At 40.4% G+C, this 8,569-nt stretch overlaps 1 non-coding gene across 1 annotated transcript; it reads right to left on the bottom strand.

Annotated features, from left to right (window-relative positions):
* Positions 1-1,291: 1,291 nt before the first annotated feature.
* On the bottom strand, positions 1,292-1,398 carry LOC145065171 (small nucleolar RNA R71). Its single transcript, XR_013688319.1, has one exon. It is a non-coding gene; the product is annotated as a small nucleolar RNA R71 (small nucleolar RNA).
* Between the last annotated feature and the right edge of the window lie 7,171 nt (positions 1,399-8,569).

Below are 8,569 nucleotides of genomic sequence, written 5' to 3'. Positions count from 1 at the left end.
TGCACTATTACCATAATATCAACCATAGGATCAATTGAGTTGAACTAAACAGAAGTTCCCTTCGTCATTGAACTTAGTTGAATCTTTGCCCTTCTAGTTTTTAGTTTAAGTAATAGTTAGTAAGTTTCTAGTCTTGTAAAACTAGAGAAAACCCCTTTTATTATTTAAATTTAGATAAAATTAGTTTTTAGTTTTAATTTACCGTTCCTTGTGTTCGATACCCTACTTATTTAGCTTTACCACAATTGATAAGTCCACTGCCTTTGTGTGTTTATTTTATAATTAAAAGTAGGTTTAAAACTAGTTGTGTTCACACACATCAAGTTTTTGGCGCCGTTGTCGGGGAGCGGTTCTAAATTAGCACTAATTTCTATTTTTATCGATCCTTTGTGTGGGATTTATCTTACACAAAGTTAATTCTTAGGAAATTTAGTAATTAGTACAGGTTTTAATAAATATCCATTTTAATAAGTAAATAATTTTTTTTTTCTGTTTTTGCCTTGAACTCGCCGAGTGCATTCGTGACAACTCGGCGAGTCCATCGCTGATTCACAGTTTCAGTTTTTATTTTATTTTTGTTCTTTTTACGCGTTTTCCTTGTTTTATTTGCAGTTGTTTCATGACCCGAGGATCTGAGACACCTTTAGTCCCTCCACTATAAGACCCGGAATCCACCCTAAGGAAGAGCAAGGGAAAATCCATTGGAGAATCCGTTTCTTCAAAGAACTCACCACTTAAGAATCTAAAGTCTGTTTTCAGCAAAAAGAAGAGCAGCAAATCAGGAGCTTTCAGCGCCTCTATAGCAATAGAAGACTTGATCAAAGAAGACACCGAGTACGAAACCGAAGGAGAAGAATATCCCAATTTCGGGCACGAATCTGATTTTGACGACGAATTAGCCATTATCATGGCTAACATCGATGAAGTCCCCATGGGGGAATGGAAGAAGAAGATGTGTGACGATATCGGCCCGGGACTTGTGCAACCCGCAATTCCTGATACTACTACTTTTGAGCTAAAGGGCCACATACTCGCTCAACTAAAGGAGATCCCCTTCTATGGAAAAGACCAAGAAGATGCCTACAAACACTTGGATGAAGTCAATGATGTAGTTGATTACATCAATGTTCCAAATATGCCACGTGAGACCTAGCTACTTCGTATGCTTCCAGTCACATTCAATGGTGCTGCAAAGGATTGGCTCAAGTCACTTCCTCCCGGGTCGGTCACCACGTGGGCTAAGATGAAAGAAGAATTTATTGACCACTTTTGCCCACCTTCTAAAATAACTAAATTGAAGAAGGCCATTGCCAACTTTGAACAACAAGTTGGGGAGTCACTATATGAAGCTTGGGAGAGATACAAGAGCCTGATAAGGAATTGCCCACACCATGACCTTAATAGCCAACAAGAAGTCTCCATCTTCTATGATGGAGTCAATGTCACCACAAGGCAGTTATTTGACTCGCAAGGCCCGCTAACAAAGAAGGCACCCCCAGTGATCAAAGAATTAATTGAAGAGTTCTCTAAGCACTCTAGAGAATACCACAACCTGCGAAATGAAGTAAGTAGGGGGTAGTGAACACGGTCAACGATGGCATGACGGCAATGATGGCTAAACTAGACAGTTTAGATAGAAGAATGATGAAAATGGATCAAACAATCCATGCTATCCGGGTGGGATGTGAAAATTGAAGGGACCTCACTTAACTAAAGAGTGTGACTTGGATGAGAATGGAAACAAAAAGGCGCAAGTTTTCTATTCAAGTGGCGACAAATACGATGAGAATTGGCGGAAACCCAAGAAGGAATGGCTCCCGTATGAAGAATACAAGAAGGAAAAGGAAGAGAAATACAAGCAAAAAGAGAGGGGTTTCTATCAAAAGGAAGAACCAGTGGTGGAAAAAAGAGTCGATTTAGAAGAAATGTTCACGAGATTTATAGCCGCGTCCGAGAAAAGGCACAATGATCCTGATGCTGCAATACAAGAGACCAGGACTATACTTAGGAATCAGCAAGCATCTATACTCAACATTGAGAAACAGCTTGAGCAACTAGCACATCAAGTAAACGAGAGAAGATTGGGTGAACTTCCAAGTAAAACCGAGAATAATCCGAAAATGGAGAATGTGAATGCCATAACATCTAGTTATGGAGAAATTTTCACTCCTCTGACCCCTGCACAGAAGATCTCAACTAAGGTGCAAACAGAAAAGACAGAAGAGTCGAGTTCTGCTAAACCCGACCCGACTCACCGAGTCCCTCTAATGGACTCGACGAGTCCATGCCCTGATGACAAATCTGTTGTATCCTTAAAGCCTTACAGGCCTCCTTTACCATTTCCAATCCGAGCCATACCTGATGAAAAGGTCAAAGCATACAGAGCCTTCATGGAACATGTTAAAGCCCTTCAAGTCAACATCCCATTTGTTGAAACGATAGTTCAAACACCCAAATACTTAAACTTGCTTAAGGGTCTTTTTGCTGCTAGGAAAGATATGGCGGAAGTGGCGGAATTAGTATTGAATGAACTACCAGAAAAGAAGGGCGATTCGGGAAGCATCTCGATTCCTTGCCAATTTGGAAATATACTTGCTACTCAAGCGTTGACCGATTCGGGTGCAAGTATTAACTTAATGCCTTTTTCTTTCTTCAAGAAGATGAATTTACCGGAGCCGAGGTTTATTAATATGAAGATCCATTTGGCGGACAAGACAATAATTCGTCCAAGAGGTGTTTGTGAAGATCTCCTCATAAAAGTGGATAAATTTGTATTTCCCGTGGACTTTGTAGTGCTTGACATAGAAGAAGACCCCGAAATTCCAATTATTTTGGGGAGACCATTTTTGAATACCGCATGCGCATTGATAGATGTATGCGAGTCCACACTAACATTGAGGGTAGGAGACGAGTCAGCTGTGTTCAAAGCTATATCAGAGGTTAAGCAACAAGAAACAAGAAAAGGAGAAGTTTCCTCCATTGATTTGGATGATGAAATACTCCAAAAAGAGCTTGCACTACTACAAGAAGAAGACCCAAGTAAATTCCTACTATCTTCTGGAGGTAATGATGATGTTGAAAAAGACTTAGAGGAGATAGAGAAGATGCTGAAGGGAACTGATTCAGAAAACACAGTGGAATGTGATGAATTCGTTTCGCCTCGCCGAGTCAAGTCGACATACTCGACGAGTCCAGACGAAAATCTTAGAAACTTGAATTATCTTGACCTGACTATCACCAGTCCCTTGCCTGATTTGGACATGAAGATTTTTCCTAATTCTTTAGAAGATCAAGCAGCATAAGGCGGAATTGTTGAGGCCTATGGTGATTTCCAATACGTTCAAGTAGCGTGCCTCGATACAATAATGCAAGAAGATGAAGACATTCCACTTGAAGAGGAGGCAAGTTTTGGAGAAGAGGAAAATGCAAGGGTTAGGAAAGATGATGCTGATAACCCATACATTGAGTCACGTATGACCAAACCTCGAGCCCAAGTAAAAACAAACAGTTGTGTCGTTCCGTATCAACCCCCATGTCTGTATCAACCCCCAGTCCATAATGACTCTGAGCCCATATTGGCTCCATTTATATATCATACAACCAAATCAGTAGTAAAAATAGAATACATTCTATACATATAATACATTGGGTCAACCTTGGTGCCTTCCACCCACTAATGTGGTAAGACGACTCACCTCTAACAGAAGATAACTGAAACTTACACTCGAGTTGCTGCTAACATAGCTCCATACACTAATCATAATCCAATAACAACCCTAATTAATAAGAGGGATTGATATAAAAAACAAAGGTCTAATTCTTTATCTATCTAAGGGCATAAGACCATTTTTCCCTTCCTATCCATTACCCAATTAGTCAAATCCCAAAAATCCCTAGGACCCAATGCCCAAAAGGGTTCTCTGAGACTACGCCTAACATACTGTCTACTATGCCCTACGTACAGCTTGATTCACGAAGGGAGGTTACAAGATATTATCCCTCTACACCTAGTGTACACAACATTATGCCCAATGTAATACCTTCACGTCAAAACTCCAACTGAATGGTCTTAATGCGTTAAGACTTTATGCTTAACTTCATATCCAAGCTTAATAAAATGTCTAAGGCCATAAAATTGCAACCATTATGCCTTTGCATGGCTACAAGGAGCCCAACACCAAAACCCTAACTCATTCAACCATCTAAAACTCCATAACTCTTGCATGGAAGAATACCAAGGTCCAAGATTGCATTTTTATGACACTAAGCACTCTAAAATGTCTGAAAGGACAACTTAAATGCTCTATAGTATTCCATACTTCAAAGATCAAGATTTTGGGACAAGAAGAACATAAACCTAAGCTCAAACAAGATATATCAAAGCAATCATCAAAACATGAACTTTATACCTCTTGAGGATGCAGAAAGGTGAGAAGAATCTGGATCTAAAGGCTTGAGAGAAATATCAAAACTTCAAAGGCTTTCCTTCACCATAAATAAAACCAAAATATCACTAAAAAGCTTTAAATCTTGCACAAAAGAATTAGTGCTTCGAGATTGAGGCTAAGTGGGATAGAGGTTGGAGTTAGGAAAGGGTTAAAGGCCATAAGGATCTTTAAATAGGGTCCAAATCCAAAAAATTAGTTTTTAAACCTTACACCAGTACGCCCAACATACCACAACATACGCCCAACGTACGAGTCCGAGATCGCGAGAAAACTAAATGAGCTACGCGGGGTGTAGCTCCAATTACGCCAAGCGTAGGGACTACAAATGCAATAATTTTGGGTTTTAAGCTATAATTTGAATTTCACCTGGCAATGAATGTTACAAATCTCCCTCACTTAAATTAGAATTTGTCCTCAAAGTCCACTACCACAAACAAATCTGGGTAGTTCTCCCTCATACCATCCTCGGGATCCCAAGTCCATTTTGAACGTTTCGGGTGCTACCATTATACTTTAACTAGGTTCACCACTTTGCTGCGCAGAGCCTTGGTCTTCCTGTAAAAAATCGCAATTGGCCTCTCCACATAGTTTAGGCACTCATCGACCTGGATATCATCTAGAGAAATCATTGTTGAATCATCGGTTACACACTTCTGCATTGCATCACATGGAAAGTGTTGTAGATCTGACTGAGCTCATCAAGCAAATACAGCCGGTATACAACCTTGCCCACTCGAGCACTAATCCTGATAGGACCCATAAACCTGTGGCCTAGCTTGCCCCACTTCTGAAACTAGATAACACATTTTCAAGGTGATACCTTCAGAAGCACCACGTCCACCACATGAAACATGAGGTTTGAATGTCGCCGATCTACATAACTTATCTGTCAGCTTTGTGCGACTTGCAACATGTCGTGCACACATTGAATCAAATCAGTGGTCTTAAGCACCACCTTAGTACTTCTAATGACTCCATGCCCGAACTCGCCCCAGCAAATTGGGGTCCTACACCTTCTCGCATACAACATCTCAAAAGGTGGTCAATCAATACACGTTTGATAACTGTTGTTGTAAGAGAACTCAGCCAGTGGAAGGTAAATATCTCAACTCCCTCCAAAAGCTAACATGTACGCCATAACATATATTTGAGCATCTGAATTATCTGCTCACTCTATCCATCAGTCTGCGGATGGTATGATGTACTGAAATGCAGCTGAGTACCCAACTCCTCATGAAACTTCCTCCAAAACCTGGAGGTGAAGCGAACATCTCGGTCTAAAACCACCGAAACTGGCACCCTATGTCGAACCACCACCTGCCAAATGTAAATGACAACTAGCTTCTCCACAGATATACTATCAACAATCGGTATGAAGTGTACACTGTTGGTCCATCTATCAACAATGATCCATATAGAATCAAATCAATTTGCCGTCATTGGCAACTTTGTGACAAAATTCATGGTGATCTCTTCTCAATTCCACATGGGAATGGGTAAGGGATGCATTTTCCCATGGGGTCTCAGATGTTCGGCCTTGATTTTCTGACAACTCAAGCATCGCTCTACGAACCAGGCTATCTCCCTTTTAATATCGGGCCATCAATAGCTCAATTTGAGATCCCGATACAAATTCATGGCCCCTGGATGAATCGAAAACTTCAACTTATGTGCGTCCTCTAGGACTTTCCATCTCACTCCACCAGTAGTTGGAACCCAAACTCTACCACACTAAGTCAAAAATTGCCGACTATCTCTGACAAATAAAAGAATATGTACCTTGATCTACTTTGCTTTCCAATTCTCCTTTTTCAATCCCTCCACCTGAGCTTTCTTGATAAAATCCAACAAAGGAGAAATGATAACAATCCTAAGACATATATCCCTAATAGGCAAACTCACTGATTATGGCTCAGGGCATCAGCCACCATGTTGGCCTTTATAGGGTGGTACAGGATCTCGCAATCATAATCCTTTACTAAATCTAACCATCTACATTTCCGCATTTTTAAATTCAGCTGATCCATCAAGTACCTCCAGCTCCTATGGTCAGTGTAGATAGTACACCTAACCCCATACAAATAATGCCTCTAAATATTGAGGGCAAAAACTACAGCCCCCAACTCCTAATCATTTATAGGGTAATTCGCCTCATGAGGCTTCAATTGCCTTGAAGCGTAAGCAATCACATGTCCTCTCTGCATAAGAATAGCTCCCAAACCCGATATACAAGCATCACAATAAACCACGAAATCAACCATACCCTCAGGAAGCGCAAGAATCAGTGCCTCGCATAATCTCTACCTTAACATCTCAAAAGCCAACTGTTGATTGGGCCCCTACCGAAAAGTAACATTCTTCTTCGTCAAGTGGGTCAATGGGGTCCTTGGAACTTCCCATCACATCACGGCCTCAATATTGGCCAGATCGACCAATATACCCTTTTGGTTGACAATGTGCCCAAAAACTGCACCTAACACAACCAAAACTCAGATTTGGAGAATTAACATCTCTCTCTTCAGTGTCTCCAATACTTCTCGCAAGTGTTCCTCATGCTGCTCCTTGGTCTTGGAGTAGACTATAATAGCATCTATGAATACTATCACCGACCGATCCAACATCAACCTGTAAACCCGGTTCATGAGATCCATGAACGTTGTTGGTGTACTGGTGAGTCCAAATGGCATCACCACCACTCGTAATGACCATAATGAGTCCTGATGGTCGTCTTCTTCACATCTCGTCTCTGACCTTCATCTGATGGTAACCCAATCGCAAATCAATATTGGAAAACAAAGATGCACCCTGAAGTTGGTCAAATAGATTGTTGGTCCTCAGGAGTGGGTAATGATTCTTCACCATTAACTTATTCAATTCCCGATAGTCAAAAAATATCATGTGTGAGCCATCCTTCTTATTTGTGAATAGGATCGATGCTCCCTAAGGTGAACTACTCATTCAAATAATTCCTTTGTCTAGCAGCTTCTGAAGCTATGTTGACAACTCCCGAATCTCTGGCGATGCCAAATGATATGGTGTCTTGGCTATTGGGGCCACACTAGGAACTAAATCAATTAGAAACTTGACCTAGCTCTCAGGAGGCACTCCTGGAAAATCTTCAAGAAACACATTGAGGAAATTCCAAACAAGATCTATCAAAGGCTTTAAAGCAATCATCAAGACTTGAGCTCTATACCTCTTGAAGATGCATAAAGGTGAAGAGAATCTAGATCCAAAGGATTTAGAGCAATATCACCACTTCAAAGGCTTTCCTTTACCACCAAGAATACCAAAATGTCACTAAAAAGCTTCATATCTTGCACAAAAGGATTAGGTTTTCGAGATGCAGGCTGGAGGTAGGAAAGGGTTAAAGGCCATAAGGATCTTTAAATAGGGTCCAGACCCTAAAATTTAGGGTTTGACCTTTACATGAGTATGCCTAGCGTAGAACAATGTGTGTCCAACATACAAGTCTGAGATCACGACCAAAATAAATGAGCTACACGGGGCGTAGCTCCAATTATGCCAAGTGTAGGGACTAGAAATGCAATCATTTTGGATTTTAAGCTATAATTTGAATTGTATCTGGCACTGAATGTTACAATTAAGTGAAAGCTCCCATTTCACCTAGTAAATATGCATGTGGTCATCATCGATACCCACAAAGAAAAATGAGCTCTACATGATTTCGAAATCTGACCAACTGTCGTAGGAAGTCTAAAAATCAAAAAATAATAACTACCTAAACTTCCTAAAACAAACTTAGTTAAGGTCAGCCTGCCACCAATGGAGAATAATTTCACCTTTCAAGCAGATAACCTTTTTCAAATATGGCCTGTAATTAAATTCTAAGCTTTAACTCGCTCCATAGAATCACCCACCAGGACACCAAGATAAGTAAATGGGAAAGTCGTCAAAGAACAGCCAGTAAAAGAAGCTAATGAAATCACTTCAACATAAGCCACTCAAATTTCTAATAAATTAGATTTGTAGAGATAAATCTTCAAACTCGAGACCATATAAAAGCAAGTTAATATTAAAATAAGATTACGAGCATTCCTCTCATCCCCCCCCCCCCCCCCCCCCGAAAAATAATAATAATAATAATAATAATAAAGCAT

The sequence above is a fragment of the Lactuca serriola genome, chromosome 7 (assembly GCF_051521515.1).
Source record: "Lactuca serriola cultivar US96UC23 chromosome 7, Lser_US96UC23_V15, whole genome shotgun sequence".
Classification (NCBI taxonomy): Eukaryota; Viridiplantae; Streptophyta; class Magnoliopsida; order Asterales; family Asteraceae; genus Lactuca; species Lactuca serriola.
This window is presented reverse-complemented; position numbering and strand designations above follow the sequence as displayed.